Source organism: Toxorhynchites rutilus, chromosome 1, assembly GCF_029784135.1.
Source record: "Toxorhynchites rutilus septentrionalis strain SRP chromosome 1, ASM2978413v1, whole genome shotgun sequence".
Classification (NCBI taxonomy): domain Eukaryota; kingdom Metazoa; phylum Arthropoda; class Insecta; order Diptera; family Culicidae; genus Toxorhynchites; species Toxorhynchites rutilus.
Window position 1 is genome coordinate 83,226,288 of NC_073744.1, and position 17,417 is coordinate 83,243,704.

Genomic DNA, 17,417 nt, shown 5'->3' on the forward strand with positions numbered 1-17,417 from the left:
TTAAAAAGCAGTCGAAACGACTTCCTTTGGCAATCTAGAAAAATAAAAACTTCTCTGGAAATCGCGTTGCCTTCGGTATAGCTAGTTCATTTAGTGTTGTTTTGATAACCAGAAATTTATTCGTATCATTCGAGAATTTTGATCGAAACATTCATCATGTTCACAAGCTCTAGCAGCATTCATTCGGTCCAGGCTCAGAGCAAAACGTAACGCACCAACAGTTTACACTCTATGCTCCCGACCGGCGCACACATTCAAACCTCCCTCGCGCACGTATGTATGCTTTAAGAAACATAAAAAGTATTCATTCGCATCCGTTTATGCTCACTCTCTTCACCACCTACGAATGAAGCAGAGGCTGCACAACCGCCAAGAGCGCGCACACGTTACCGATCCAAATATGGGAGCAGAAGAGAATCTCAAATCCGGCTCGATGTTCCACGAGTTGAGGGCGATCAGCGCGAATGGGGCAACTGGATGGAGTACCAATTGAATCGCGGCACCGATTTGATTCTCAGTACGTTCGTGATCTTTGAAACGCTGAGACGCGTTCGACGAGTGCCGTTTGTTAGCGTGGCGCCGTTCTCAAGATTTTAACGGATTCGTTTTTTGAGTCTCCTAAGCGATTCGCGTGTTCTGCTTGAAAAAATCTACCCACATCCTTGTGTCATCAAGGAACCCCGAATCGTGGTATATGGTAGCGTGCACATTTTAACCCCGCGCTTCGTTTTCCGAGGGTTGTTCTCGTGCTTGTGTGTGCTGTGTCGGTGTGCGCTGAGTGAAAACAGGATTAGACAGAAAAACGGTTTCCACGAGAAAGGATAATAAGCAAAAAATGCAATAATTTATAACTGCTTGGGTGATTAGGGACGCCACAGAACGAGCAACGCTGGTGTTCTGGCATTTCCTTCCTTCGACCGCTCAACAGGATCACATATGTGCTGCTGCTGCTGGGACATGGTGACTAGAATAATGATTATGCTATGGGGTGGCTGAAAGCAAAGTTGATGATGACAATGATAATGATTATGATAGCTGTCTGAGTGGATGAATACACCGTTATACATATACCGCCCCGAGGACGAGTGGTGTCCTGACAACGTTACACTCTGTGGTGTGCAAGCGACAACCGGAAGTGAAAGGAAAAAGTGAGGTGATATTAGAGATGGAAATTGCTGTATTCAATTCGATTCTTGTCATCGGCGGTGATTCGAGTGGAGTGCTTTCTGATTATTCGAAATTGATAATTGTGTGCAAAATGTATTGATGGTATAGAATGTCTGTACAGAAAATCATAACGAAAGTGTCAGTGTCAGTGAAAAGTGATTTTAAGTGATCCTCTGAGGTTACGACCGCTGCTTTGCGAGAAAAGGAGATTAAACGCTTCGAGGAGTAGAGTGTTAACGTCCATTCAAAAACGGGTTTAATCCAAAGTGCATTTTCGTCTGGTGTTATCATGGACAATGCAGTACTCAAGTGAGTTATTTAAAATTCATGGAATAAATTATACGACAGTTTGGTTTGAAACGGCGCCGCGATTTTCCACTTTCCTTTGATCCCGGTGCTGATATTGTGCAATTTCTCGGTGTTGTTTCTCGTTGTTACCGCTGGAGAGAATTTGTAAACAAAAATACACGCTGCTGGCCGTTCTCTCTAGACTATGCTGGAATGTAGCATGAGGATCGGAATTTTGAAGTACGCGACGGGTGGTTTTTGTGTTTCCAGACAGTTTAATGGTGGAGTGAAGATTTTAGTACGGGACTGATGGTATGCTATGAATAACTGGGCCAATTTAGCAGAGAATTATACTGGGTGCTGAATAATGATTAATGAATGTAGGTCATATGAATAGTATTAGGCTATTCAGGAATCTAAGCGTCATTCACATTGTAAAATTTCTGAATTAAAATCATTATGTTTGGAATTTGGGATTTGGTCTTCGAAATCTTGGTGGACTAAAGTGGACATTTGCTTCGTTCAACCTAGATGATCAATCATTTACATAGTCAAAGCCTATGTCAAAAAAAAAAATTGATTATCAATCAATCACAAATTTTATTTATTCAGAAATTTTATTTGTTTTTATCCTACTTGTTTATGTATTTTGATTTATTTGCATTTCATGTGTAATGGAGCGGGATTTTATCGTGTACATATTGAATGTTTATCGTATCTGTAACAGTTCGGCTGAAAAGTTCATAAGGTTGGCGTCTAGATGGCGCCTCTTGCAAAAATGTACTTGACTATCACAAAGCACCATCTTTCAAGTGAAGCAACTTTTGTTATTGTGACAAAAATGAAAAAATCACAAATCAATGAAAACGATCGCAAAATTGCATGAATTGGGCTTCGAATTGCTTCCGCATCTACCGTACTCTCCAGATCTAGCCCCCAGCGACTATTTTCTGTTCGCAGACCTGAAGAGAATGCTCGCTGGCAAGAAATTTGAGACCGATGATGAAGTGATTACCGAAACTGATCCTATTTTGGAAATATTTTGGAAATTTTGGAGTACTATAAAAATGGTATCGAAAAGTTGCAAGATCGCTCTAATCGCTGTATCTTCCTCGAAGGCAATTATGCTCATTAATAAAATTGAATTTTACAAAAAAATTGTTTTTCTGTGTTACCTTATAAACTTTTCAGCCGAACTGTTAAATATGATAAATTACACAGTAGCCATTCAGACGTAAGAGTATTCCTTCTGTTCCATTAGTCAGTTAAACTCGATTGCGGAGACAGTTGAATTGATCATTGTTGTGTTATTGAAAGCATATCAGCCCGAAGTTGTTGCAAGCAGAGCTTGTACGGATGTAGAGAGGCCTGAACTGAATCGATCTCGATCACTGATGATTGTTTTGTGGACGTAGTTATTCTATAACAACACAAAGACGGTCAATTGAGGACCCTGAATTTGAACTCACGATCGCAATGTGGCTGCGAAAACCCCATTCAGAAATTTATGTTTTGAATGTTTTTTTTTATTTTCTATGTAACACACTGCGTTTTACAACTATAGAACCACACAATTTTCCTGAGTTTAAAGAGATATATAAAAGGTTGGTTGAATCGAAGTATATAGTGCAGGATATAATAACTATCTTCATTTAAAAGTCTGGCCATTTGAACTTTATTGTTGTGTTCAGGGGCGAAAAAAAAATTACAGTGTTTCATAACTATAGAACCAGATGAAAAAACTCTCACTTCTCTACAAAATGAACGTCAATTTCGCATGAATTACAATAAATTTCTAATTCATAGGTCATATTTAGTTCTCAATCTGATCAAATAATCCATTCGGGGTGGTTTTGACCAAGTTACGCCATATTATAGTGTGTATTTCGTTCTACGCAAAAGATACTGCTCGTTTAAGCTCTTCAAATCGCTCATACTGCTAGGAAGCTGCATCTACTATTCGAATACTCCTCATAAGTAATTGATAGGAGTTTGATGTTGTAAACAAGCTGACTAGGATGTTATGAATTGATGAATTACCCAATTATCACGGTGTTTTTGGTGCAAAAACAGAAGTAAATTAATCTGATGCACTTTTTTGCACTCCTGACTGTACATTGGTGTTGATGAGGAGCTACCTGAACCAGGCTGTTTTGAAAATATTTTCCTCAAACCATCAAACTGCCGCCTGCAAAGTTACGAGTTTAAAAACTACATGACACGCCCCGTAAGTCCTTCCAGTATGAAGAAATCCTATTCAAGTTGGATTTCTTTTATTAGTGAAGTTCTCTAGAAGATTAGCTTCCACAATAGTTTTGGACCCGCAGATGAGATTTTTATGGTTTGGGGAGAATTTTATTCAAAATTGTATGGTTTAGATAGCTCACCATCAACACGAATGAACAGTCAGAAGTGCAACGAAGAACTTCATAATCATTTACTGCTGTTTTTACATCAAAAACAATGTGATGATTGGGTAATTTGGCATCATTTCGTAAAATCCGGAAGGTCATGCCATGTTTCGAGGAATAAGGGCTTCAAATTCTGGACAGGTTAGCTAGTTTAACAAATCAAAACCCTATCAAGAACTTATGAGGAGTGATCGTACGAATAGTAGATGCAGCTTCCTAGCAGTATAAGTGATTTGAAGAGCTTAAACGAGCAGTATCCTCTGCGTAGAACGAGATACACACTATAATATGGCGCAACTTGATCAAAACCACCCCGAATGGATTATTTGATCTGATTAAGAACTAAAGATGATCTACGATATAGAAACTTATTGTAATTCATGTCAAATTGACGTTAATTTTGTAGAGAAGTGAAAGTTTTTTCATCTGGTTCTATAGTTATGAATCACTGGAATTCTAGTTTTTTTTTTAATATTTCGCGCCTGAACACAACAATAAAGTTCAAATGGCCAGTCTTTTAAATGAAGATATTTATTATATCCTATACTTTATACTTCAATTCAATCGACTTCTTACATATCTCTAGAAACTCAGAAAAAATGTGTGGTTCTATAGTTGAGAGTACCGAGATAACTTTTCTAACAAAATAACATTCATTCCTCCATGATAAATTCGACCGGGGATATATTTCATAACTTGTAGTGCGTGATATTCTATCATTACATCACGCTGCGATATAAAACAACCGGTAGAACCCCTCTATGCTGAATTCGGATCATAACATCTAGCGCGATTCAGCGACCATATAAACTAGACTGTAACCAATATTTATTCAATTGACAAAAAGTGTTTTATAATAAAAAAAACAACCAACAATTTTCGACAGGAAATAACACAAAAAAACATACGTACTCTTCTAGATAATAAAAGGAACATGAGGACCGGAATATGAATTCCATAATATGTAACCTGTATCTGTATATGTTATGTAATGTTAAATTGGAGTTAAACACGGAGCATACGTGTGGAAGATAAATAAAAATCTGATTACTGTTATCTGTAAATAAAAATCAGTTATCAGCATTCCACATGACAGCTAAAGTAGCAAAATATAAATGCTTTTACTGTTCCCCAAGCCAATCGCCAAATCAATAATGCAGTTGAGAGCGCGTTTCGCTTAGGAAGAAACTGCAAGAAATAACAAAAATTCAAAGTGGATACAGTTTATTGCACAAATTCCACTTTGTTAATTAAAAAAAACCTTTTAATCGCTTTAATTTTAATTTAGAAATAAATAAATATTAAGTACTGTTACGAAAGTTTTGATTTGAATACGATTGTATACAATTCATGTGTACCATACAATCTTATTTAATTCCACGCTATTTGATGGTATCTTTTCATTCTTTCCATAAATTTCAATTTAAAACTCAATCGTTTCGAAATAATACCCGGTGAAATTTTCAAATATTCCGGCAGGTTCCCCATCAATAAGAAGATTTTTGAACCCGCGTACAACAACAGTTCTAAATAAAAGAGTTCGGCGGCATTTGATCCCATGGATCGTCATGATCATTTGACACTTAAATCCCCTGACACCTATATCTAGAAATTATGCGACATAGGATCTTCTTACGTTGACAAGTATTTTGTTTTGGAGGGAATGTTTCCAAATATTAAATTAATATAAAAACATATCAAAAGATTAATAATAAGAAAATCCGCGTCCTTGAAATAAAAAGTAAGCTTCTCCATTTATTTACAATAAACTGAGAGTTTCCTCAAACAAGAACTCGAAATATAGAAAATTATTGAAAAAAAAACCATAAACAGAATATTCAATTCCGATGCCACCCAAGTTGATTATGTGAAATTGGGGGCGTTAAATGTTTATGCAGTGATTCAACATTGAACTAAATTGAACACGTTGGTGGCAGAACTCTAGTTACTATTGTAGATGATAAGAAATAAGTTCTCGAACAAAACGCTTGCTGCAATCATTCCTTGCGATTTCTAAATAAAATATAAAAAATAATTGAAATAAAATAAAAAAATAAATTACCAGAATCGATTACCAAAAAATGCTTCAAATCTAGTCTAATGACAACTTTTGTCAAGCCATTCCCTTTCGGGTAGAAATATGATTTCTGACTCTAATTTCCTCAACAATTTTTGTCACAGTGAATAAATCGTCACATCGACAAAACGAAACAGCAAGTATTTTCAGTATTTGGATAATGATGAACATACATATGGAAATACAAATTCACGCACTAGTGTTGGATTACGAATTAACGCGAAAGAAAAACCCGATATGTTTGCCCTCATATCCCAATTCTCCACCTCAATGATTGAAACTTTCGGGTAATCATTTTCAGAACCTCAGATGGTTCCATTGTATCAGAACACACATTGAGGATGTTTTTTCGTACGATAATTCTGATAATTCTGAAACAACAAGGAAGATGAATAACGCCACGTTCAAACCACGACATCCTAATGAAGCAACTTTTTACTTCGGGAATTTTACCACAAGTGCTTTTCATTGTAGCAACTTTTTCTAGTTTGGGTTTCTTTGGTTTTATAAATGATGGTTATAAATCTTGTGGTTGTAAATGGAGAGAGATCCCATATCGGTGGTATCTTCGTTGAAAATACTTTATACTTCTTGTTTGCTCTGAGAATTAACTTGGCTGGGGAAGGAAACAGACATCCACACATGTGTACCCTTTCATTGAAACTTGTTCTGGAGAGGCGTTGTAAGTGTTATTTGGTATGTTGTTATTGTCTCTTTGAATTAAGCGTAGAGAACCATTTCATTCTGATATTCCAAATTCTGAATATTCTGATTTTTTTTAGATTCTGTTCAAAACATAGACACGACAGTATTATTGACGTAGGACATAGAAATCAGATAATTCAATTCGCTTGTTTATCGCTTTGAGTATTACTTTTAAATGTAACGAAATTAAGAAATAAGTTGCTTCAGTTGGTTTTCTACGCAGTGCTACTACGACTTCGTATTACCCAGTAAATAAGTTGCAAATGAGCTTGAGTTGCAATAATTCGCTTCTCCCAGTGTAAATAGTGCAAACAGTGAATTTGTATTTCGAATGAGTGATTTACGCGCGACTGAACCGCACAGCAGCAAAGCAACTACTGACGGTTTCTCTGTTATCTGAAACAGGTAATCAAATGTATCAATGCATTTCTGAAGTTTATTGGACAGTTCCCTCGCAGCTGTCCTTTTTTACTGTAATATCTGTAATTACAGTATCATTCAAAACTGGATGATCCGGGTAGTCTGACGTGAGAATATTGTAAATTGTTTGAAGATTCTCAATCAGTTCACCTAAAACTGAGAGCAAACTTATTGGCCTGTAACTGATAGGTATTGTGTGTTTTCCCCAGTCTGACTACAGGTTTTAATTCTCGCTACTTTTCAAACTGATGGGTAGTAATTAAGTTTCATAAATCAGTTGAAAATACTGACTAAGAGGAGATCATTAAGTTGCTCATCAGTATTTACTTTAATACATTATGTTATTCGACCGCTGAGCGAACTTGATTATTATTCACTTTTTGTTTGAGCGAGGTTATTGCGTCAAGGTTATGAATGCGGTTCTTCATTTGTTGATCGTACGAACAGCGGAAAGTAACGACTCTTCAAATAATTTCATATGATGATCAGGGCAGTGAATCGTATCTATAAATCAGAGTTTCTTCATGATATTCCGGCAATGCACCCGGTTCATGGTTGCAGTTCTGCAAAATCAGTTTTCAGCGAATCATGCCAAATCCTGTTCCATTTTGTCCAATCATCTCGCTCGCTGGGATTATTTCCCCCTTTTTTTATAAAATCGTCTACTTTTACAGGCTCAGTTACATAGGAGCCAAGCTCTTAACTGTATTTTTCACTAGTATACATAAACTTTTTTTAAAATTCTATGGTTGATATGTTATAAAATCGATTACTCGCAGTCGATTCGAGCTTAGAAGAGTAACATTTTTTTTTTCAGGGATGGATAGGTTATTAGGAAATTTCAACAATGTTGATTATAGCACTCATTTCATATAGTTGCGTCAGTTTGTGGGTTATTATCGTTCTCTATACTACGTTTTCTTGTACACCAGCGGAGATTGTTTTGAGAATTCGACGTTTGAACGATGTGCGGCCAAGCGCTTGTGAGTCATCTTCGAGCTTCGCCCATACTCCATGTCCATAAAGAAATACCGGTTTCATCAGAGATTTGTATATGGTACACTTCATACAATTCGAATTAGTCTGATCAGCTTCCCGGAAAAGTCGTTCTCGTCCATGATTCTCAAGCTCTACGTCCACGCAACAATCATCATGTGATGATGATCCCAAGCTCTCACTTCACATACGGTTTGCTGCATCGGTAATTGATGCTAATAATAACATTACAATGGAAGCCTTATACTCCGCAGTCCGGCTGTGTATGGTCCAACTGTGAACATTCGAATAATAGGAATATTCTTACGCCGAAAAGGCGACATTGTGCCTAAATGGCTACTGGGTATTATACAACAAAATTATCGTGAGATTAAAATGTACACGAATCAATTCGGCTTTGTTACAGCTGAATTGCTAAATGAGCCTTATAATTTTTTTTGTCCCGTGTTTTTATCAATTTGTACCGTAATTTGAGTATAAAGAAAAACAATTATTGTCCTTGTTTAAGGAGATGCTGTATCTGTAACTAAACTTGCTGTTAATTTTGAAAAGGAAAAATGGATTTTTGGTTAATGAGATGTAAAGTGTTCTCAAAAAAATATTTGTAGAGACTTGTATCTAAGACCGCATTGTCGCATTGGCGTTTTTTTTTTGAGATCCCATTTTCAATCACTATTATTGTTTGGTCGGATGAACATCGGGGCTGCATCATCCGCAAATTTTATGAATAAAGAATCGATCAGTTATTGCAAAACAAAAGGGCTTCAGTCGACATTTTGACATTGTCCGCTCATAATCGATCCCTTAAGCTCGAAGCAATTCGAACGTTATCAACCCTTGAGATTGCCACATGAAGCACAATTTTTTGGGCCACGAGATAGGAGTTTAAGAACACTTTAATTCAAGTCCCACATCGACAAAATAATTAACTCAGGAATCAAATGCAAACTTGCAAAATGCTTTGTGAAGAAATGTGGTAAAAAATGTCTCTTCATGTGTTTTTCATAAGTACATAAGTTTTTCACTTCCACCTGAGTGGGATTGCAAGCAAGCAGAACTTTCGATATTGGATAACCAATTGTTTTCGATAGAGTTTTTTTTTCGATCCTCCGAAATGATTTTGCTCTCGAACTTTGCATCGAGCAAAACCGATATGTGTGACATAAGAGAAACTACCAACCAGGGCCTTACAACTTCACTTCAATTGACACAACATCACTCCATTATGAGCCTATCGCCTTTCAGTTTCATACAAATTCATGCAGGCTGAAAATAGTGCTACTCTCTTCTCACGCTCAATAAAGAGAATATCACTTCATCTTCGTACACTCCAATTCACGTTCATTTCGTTCATTCTCCACATTGAAGTGAAGTTATCAAATCGTCAAATAAAATTAAAAGATTGTTATATTGCATAAAAGTGTTTTATTTCGAATGAAAATTTCGTTGGAGTTCGAACCGTATTCACTGAAACTGATGAAAATGACGATGTGAAAGAATGTGCAGTATGCCAGCAGGCGTAATCAGTTGTCGACGCTGGTTGGGGGCTGTCCACATACCATGTGGACAGAAAAAGCACGATTTTAGACTCCCCCCTCCACCGCCGTGGACAAGCGTGGACATTGACTATACCCCTCCCCTGTTGTCCACGTGGACATTCTTCCATATATATTCTTCCAAATAATTGTATTGTGCCTATATTCAATTTTAAATCTCTTGTATAATATTTAGTTTTTTTTTCAATTATAAAAAAGCAATTCAAGAAAAAAAACATGTTTTTTTGTTAATGGAGACTAGAAATCTTTCGAGTCATTCAAAAAATGAAGTAGGCAAAATTTCGAAAACTTCTTAACTGTACTTTGTCCAGCTACAGTATCTCAACTTGACCGTTGTTGTCAGCACCAAGGCCCGAAAACTTCGAAGGTGAAAAATGAAAACCGACTCTACTCTCAGTAGCTTTGCTTCGACTAGAACTGCTTCGGCAGTCGCCCACAACTAAAAGTGACTTGACTAGAAAATGAATTGACTAGCGAGGATGGCTGGTGAACTTGTACAGTCTGTGGTTCTTTTAACTGACTCGACTAATGAATACAAATTTGCCTCTTCATTCAACTGTCTCCAATCCACACTTCCATTTCCTCCTGACACTAATTTTATACCCGCGTACGCAATCTTATTTTACGTCCATATAAATAGGAACGAAAACATGATTTCTGATGCAAAAAAGAAGATACCCCATCAATGGACGGTTTATTGTTTATCCATCGTGCACTCAAACCAACGAACTTAGACATTTATCAAGTATGCTATAAAGGTTCTCGCGTTTGTATAAGTAAATAGCGTGCAAAATAGCGCACACACACTGCACGCTATTTTATACATGTGAGTAATTTTCGTGTATGATACAAAAAAATCTAGCTCACCTGTAACGTATGTCAAACCACGTTGAACTCAAAAAACATCGATGCATGCATAAAGATACATGGGAAAGAGAGAGGAACGAATTCGTTTTGGGGGAAGTCACTTTAAAATGCAATGAGGGCAATTTGACTGGGAAGAATGGAATGATATAGTCGAGTCGGTAGAGGGAGACAGCGACTAAACGCCCGACTGACTATTCAGTCGTTTTGGCGGAGAAACTGCGTGAAGAAGTCAAAAGTCATTACTAACTGCATACGAATATAGTCAGTCAGATAGTCAGCTGACTGTCCTCAGTTGACTATGACTATGCAGAGCGCTGGTCAGCACAATACAAAACCTTTTCCGTCATTGTTTGGAGAATTTTCAGAGGACGCGTTCCATTCCATATATCGGCTAAGACTAGTTTGGCGCTTTGCAACTATGTTTTGTTAACCATTTCCCAGCGACCATTCTGCATTAAATATCCAGATGATTTCCAGAGTACTCGTGAAACAAAATAACACTAGAAAATTCTCGACTCAGGCAGCGCTTCTTTTTTTCGATGCAACACAAACTGTTTTACTTTCGGAGCCTGCAACATTGAAATCGTAAAACTCTGATTTTAATCTTAAATCAAATAGCCTTTCTTTGAAAAGAAAATAATGCAAATAGGCTTTTTTAGTAATTATTAGCGGTTGTTTTCTATTCTTTGACTTTTTCATTAACATTGCCGGAAAAGTTATCACTCAAAGTATCACTCTTCATTTTATTCAAAATTCTATTTATGTAGTATTGATTATCAATTCTATCAATTCTTTCTATCAATATATCTTAGAGTTTGAAAATATGTTAAATCGTTCGCTGCAGTAAAAGCTCGGCCATGGCAACATCATCAAATAATGGGCTAACATTACTAAAATTTTCATTCATTTATATTTTGGGCTTAACTGATATTAAGTACAAATTACTACTCCTTTAAACTCGCTTTCCGAGATCATTCGAGAGAACCAACGACAAATACAAATCTGCTTTGCTGATGGTTTTAATGTGAAGAATGTTTCCAAAGCAAAAAATAATGCACTATCCGACATTAGGAATGCATCCTAAATATTTAATCCTACTGAAATTAGAAACATTTCTTCGATGACCTCAAAGGACTGTACAACAGTAAAACTGCACAATCGAGCTTTTTTTTTGTAATCGTAAAATCACAGAAACGAGTGTCTATTGAAATTTTTTTCTGAAATAACCAAAGGATTTTTTTTTTTTTATCCCTTTTTGTTTATTTTAGGCTCATTATCCAAAGGATTTAGACATACTTCTTTACTCAACTTTGACTGCAAAATAAAAACAAAGAAAACAATATTTTGAATGCCTAAAATGCTCCAATTTGAAGAAAAATATTTTCGATGCAGGATGACTTATCGCTTGTGATTCCGACCATGCCATGGATCGTATTGATAGAAATTTCCTCTTGGTAGGGGTGCAGAATATGTAATCTAATGCCGAATTCAAAGCCCCCTTGAAAAAGTAAAACACGAATGTCGCAATCATATGTGCTAAATCACGGAAATCTCACTTGTAACATCCCAATCTTTCGTTCGGTAGGACAAAGTGATCCTTAAAAACTGCCCTCCTGTGCTGAGCATACCTAACTCAGCTGTATCGAAGATAACGTCGCAAAATGGACGCTAAATTCGGGAAATATTCGGGAACGAGGGTACTGCCCATCAGAAAAGGTGAACTGAATCTGCTTCTTTCAATACACTAGTGCAGAGCTCTGTATTATAGAGATTTGGATGGCACTCGTTTGGCTAAATTCTTCTCAAATTATTTGGAAAATCCTTCAAATATTCTGGTCATTTCATCAAGTTATCAACTTTCCACATGCACTCTGCAGATACAAATTAATCAGCACTTCGCCATGTCGAAGTTACCCTTACGTAGACCTGGGCCTAGAACACAAATTTTAGTTTATGTTCAAATATGACGTAGCTAAGAAGTAGAAACAATGATCCTCCTTCCAATGGAAGTTTGATCGCTTACTCACATTGAGAATACGTATAGAATACATATATATTTTAAAAACAGATAATTTTAAATAAAAAATCGTTTAACGTGTCCACGTGGACATTATCTGCACACCTATCCTTCCCCCCCCCCTTTCACCTTGGACATGCGTGGACATTTTCGTTCCCCCTACGCCACTAAAGTTGTTCACGTGGTATGTGGACAGCCCCTTGTAAGAAGGGCTTAATATAATTTAAACGGGTGGTTCCGCCCTTTAATTCTAGTGCTCTATATGATTTAAACGGGTGGTTCCGGACCATTTACTTCTGGGCTAGTTTTTGATAAGAATAATTGCGATTTATTCCCGACAACGCAAACTCATTTCAACTTTGCGACAGAAACGCGCATTGCTAATCGGTCTGGACAAATGATTGCCGCCGAGTTTAAATCGCTATATCTTCCGCATGCTTTACAAACTGCGCCAATTGACTGAAAAACATACTGAAATGTAATCTAATTTATGACATGTAAACGAGAGGCAATCAAAACAGATCATTTATATTCGTCCTGCTTCATTGTGTCAGAAGTAAGTTTCCAGTCGTCAATCGGCGTATGGAATTTTTTTTATCACGTTCACATCATACAATCAGCTTTCAAAACAATAGCGAGGGAAAAAACCCAACTCTTCAATGTTGGAGCAACTCTATCAACCTGTATCCTGAGAGGCATCACTCAAAATCACTCGCTATCGTGACTGACAGCAGTTTCCGATAGACGTCGACAATTTGAGTGATTAAACATTCAAATTTCGCTTGTTATAAAATCAATCTACTATGGTCTCATGTCCGCAATCAGTAAGACAGCATTCCGTGTGTGGCGCACAGAGTGTCCACTCTGTGCCACTTGCTGTCACGAGCACCTGTGGTGGCGCTAGGTTATGCTGTATTTAATAATTCCCATTAGCGAATATTGTCATGGAAAGCCCTAGCACATTTTTAAAACTTATCTGTGGTATAGTATGTTCAACGTGGATCCATTCTGATAATCCTGTAATGACAACATCCGGATGCAACCGATATAATAAATATGAAAGCGTGACCCAACACGTGAGCAACTACAACCGACCAAAGGCACCAGCTACCATAACCTTAAACTATATATTCAGCTTTATAGTCGCGCTACTTCTCATCGGTGCGGGTCATAAAAAATATCGTAGCGCCAATCGATTAAACCACCGTGAGAGCTTCGTGCCTGCATACGAAAACGAAAAAAGGCATGTTTTTTTTTGAGTGGCGAGTATATTGACGCGGTGAAACAAATTTAGCAACACATCGAGAAACCCAGGGATAAAAATGGGAAGAATTATGCTTCGGCTGTTAATGGAGTGTGCCATTCAGGTCGTTTATGGTTTGTCTGGAATCCATTTTCGGATAGCGCTTCTATGTGTGCTCTGGGAAAGGCCAAAATGTTCGTACATAGGATATGGGATAAAAATATGCTCAACTCTAAACATCAGGTAAATACTTGGAAATGATAATTTCAATTATGGTGCATTGAACAAAAATCAGTTGCTCCCAATAAATAAATATTATACTACGACAAAATGATGAAATAGACTAATCTATCAGAATTCAAACGTCTTTCAATTTTGGGATTTCTCAGAATAAAGCGTGGATTTAATTTAATAATTTGCAATTTAATCAGGAACAATAAATTTTAAAAAAACAATAAACAGGTTAAAGTCATCCCGAAACTTGTTTTGGATATGCTATGATAGAACACCTGCTAAATAAAATCGTTTATCTGGTGGCACAACATAAAACCCAAAAATGTTATGTGATAGTTAATATTCAACGATGCGCAACCTGCTGTGTTGAGTAGTTTAACCAGATATCAAAATGAAATCCAAAGAGCCATGTTTCATCACAATCTTTAATCTATGCAAATTTAAGCTATGTTTAGGTCAAATAAGAGCACCGGTTTTATGTTATTATTGAGCTGACTCATACAATGGTGATTGGAAAAACTAATTGTTTGCTGGAATAAGATGACTAAATAACTGTATATGCAGAAGTAGAACTCATTTAACCCATAGTAGAATTCAAGTAACGGCAGTTTTTGCAATTATTCCTATGTACATTTCATGCCAGTATGCTGCCTTGTCTTGGATTATTGTTCTCAAATTTGAGATTCATAATCAGAATTTTACATCATAAAAAATATGATTTCGGTTCAAACGGCGCATGAGATTTATTTTTCTTAAAAATTGGATCTCTTTTGCACAAGTTGAATATGAATTTTTCGATGCTAAATCTATTGTAAACTTCACAATAAGCCCTACCCGTATTTCGATTGTTTATGATTCGAACTTTTCTTAACAGATCGAAAAGATGTTTGCATCAATTGATAGGAGATATTTCTACGCGACTATCACAATTAATAAAATGTTATTTTTCATGAGATGAACAATTGAATAACTGTAAAATGTCAAGCGTTAAGCGTTAATTGTCAAGTTTTGATTGGCCCGATTTACGGTTTCCCCTACACAGACTTCTAAATCGATGTATCTGTGGAAATCCCCTTAGTAAATACATGCAAGTCGGGGTATTTTTTGGTGTTGAATATTTTTATACTCGCTTGTCGTTGTGCAGACCGGAAAATGTTTCCCTAAAACGTACTTTTAAAATTAGAAGCCTGGGAAAATCGTCATTTCAGATACTAGAGGTGAATGAACTTTCGCGGTTCGAGAACTTCGTAAACATGAGATGTGCAATAATTTTTGAGGGAAATGTAAAATACAATGATCGTTTGACAATTCTTCCTTTCACATATTTTGGTAGGCCTAGGCATCATATCAAACGTAAATAGACGTTCATCAAATTTATTTGTGACGAAGAACATAATCTATTACAAAAATTTCGATGCATTCTTAAAATAATATTCGAAGTGGTAAAAAAGTGGATTGTATAATATAATTAATAGTTTTACGTCGAAAATATGCGATCGTGTCCTAGATACAACCCCTTACATTTTTTTAAAATTATTAGCGATACTTGGTAAAACTTCGTGAACTAGTTCACATGTAAATTTTCAGTACTTACATAGTAAGGGTACGCATTGTGATAGGCGGATGTCGCATATAGACGACGCTCGTAGCGAAAGGATTAATAGAACGATATGCTGAGCTACACGTTGTATAAAAGATTATCTAGACTAAATTGAAAATAACAGAGAAACGTTTCGAAACATTTCTTGAACTTCAAAGCAGCTTTCGTACAGCACATGACGAACTTTTTAATAAAAATGAAATGAAAAATGAAATAAAATTCTGAAATGATCATTTGCAACGAGTATTTTTAAGCTCATCTTCGACTAACGAGTGTCTGACAAGCGAATTCTATTTATAGAAATTTGGTAAAAGAAAATAATTCAATTAGATAAGAAACATCTTCTTTGATAGCAAAGTCTAAGTTGCCCTAGACAAATAAAAATATACTCGAATTAACGTTCCCACCACAGTTTGGGGTTGAAAAAAACTTTAAACTGTATTTAACAAACAATATTGGTTATAGCTAGTCGTTATGGAATAACAAGGAGGCCACCTATTTAAATCTGGTAGTTCTGTTCCTGGCATTTGCAAACCAAATATTTGTGTTTTCACACAAACTTTCCAGAATATCATCGACCGATCGGGCACATGTTTGGATTACAAATTGAGTAGATAGATAATTGAACCATTCATTTCCCAATTTGAGTTGTAACAAATGATTTTACATAACTAGAGGAAGTGGGGGCATAGTGGTCACCCTAAGGAACTTTGTTTTTCACTTAAATTCTTTTTATTTCTTAATTTGGTTTACATTATAATATAATACTACATTTCAAGTAATCAACCTAGGGTTCTACAGCTTTAAGTTACCCTAAGGAACATGCCCATTTGCAGCGTCCACATACCGTTTTTACCGTTTTTCGAAGAATATTATTGAACTCATTGTTGTTCAAGATAGCAAACGGCTAATTCAAAATAGTACATTTTTCATCATTAGAAAAAACCGAAATTTTGTTGTTGTTGGAGGTATTGTGGTCACTTACACATATCAAGCTGAATAGGATATGGGAGCAGACATCTCTTTATTTTTTCTTTTTTCATTCCATTTGGGATTGTGCCAAGAAAAAAGTTCATATAACGGCAATGGCGATCGAGAACCCAAGCCGGCTGGAATGCAAAGCTGTTCCACACGAACAGGCTATACATATAGCTACTAGTGCTGTTGAACAAATGCGTGATAATACTAAATCTCTTAAAAAAATTAATTTAAGTTGGAAAGTGTTTTCTAAGAGGAAAAAGAAGAGCATAAACGAGAATACAGGAAAACCTGTTTTTGTGCAGTTCTCTGTTCTTGTGCAGTTTTTTTTGTGCGAATTTTTTTGTGCGGTATATGAAAAGATGCATATTTGACGGTACTATCGTTCATTTAGTTCTTTTCGATAGTTTTTATGCATTTCAGTGCAAAAAAAGCATATTTGCGTCCACATTATCAACTTCTAAAAATCATTCCCATCCTTCCATCCAATGCTATAAGTTGCGTATGACATTACTAACAGAAACAAGTTTCGAAATGCAACTAAAAACACAACATCGCAAAACAGAGAAACAAAAGGAAATCGAACGGTGAACGGCGTGGATTTGAGTTATTTTCTTGCGGTCCCTATCCCCCGCACAAATAAAGGTTTGCCTGTATATATTTTTCACTGTCGTTTTCATTTGCCGTGTATTTGGCAAACTATACGAAAAGTTTCCATTTTCAATGTGTCTCTTATTTCGCTCGCACATATTGGCTCTAACATGATATTATACAAATGATACATGTCTTGGGGAGTAGAGCATTTTCTCTTATTTTTCGGCTCATTTAATGTAATAAATCGGGATGCCATAACATGTG

The 17,417-nt window shown here is 36.3% G+C and overlaps 1 protein-coding gene across 1 annotated transcript in view; it reads left to right on the forward strand.

Annotated features, from left to right (window-relative positions):
• The first annotated feature begins 406 nt into the window (after nucleotides 1-406).
• Nucleotides 407-17,417, forward strand: part of LOC129763516 (hemicentin-1) — a 258,644-nt gene continuing 241,633 nt past the window's right edge. Inside the window, exon 1 of the mRNA XM_055762656.1 lies at nucleotides 407-1,476. The gene's annotated coding sequence lies outside the window, so the exon portion shown is untranslated. The remainder of the gene's footprint in view (nucleotides 1,477-17,417) is intronic.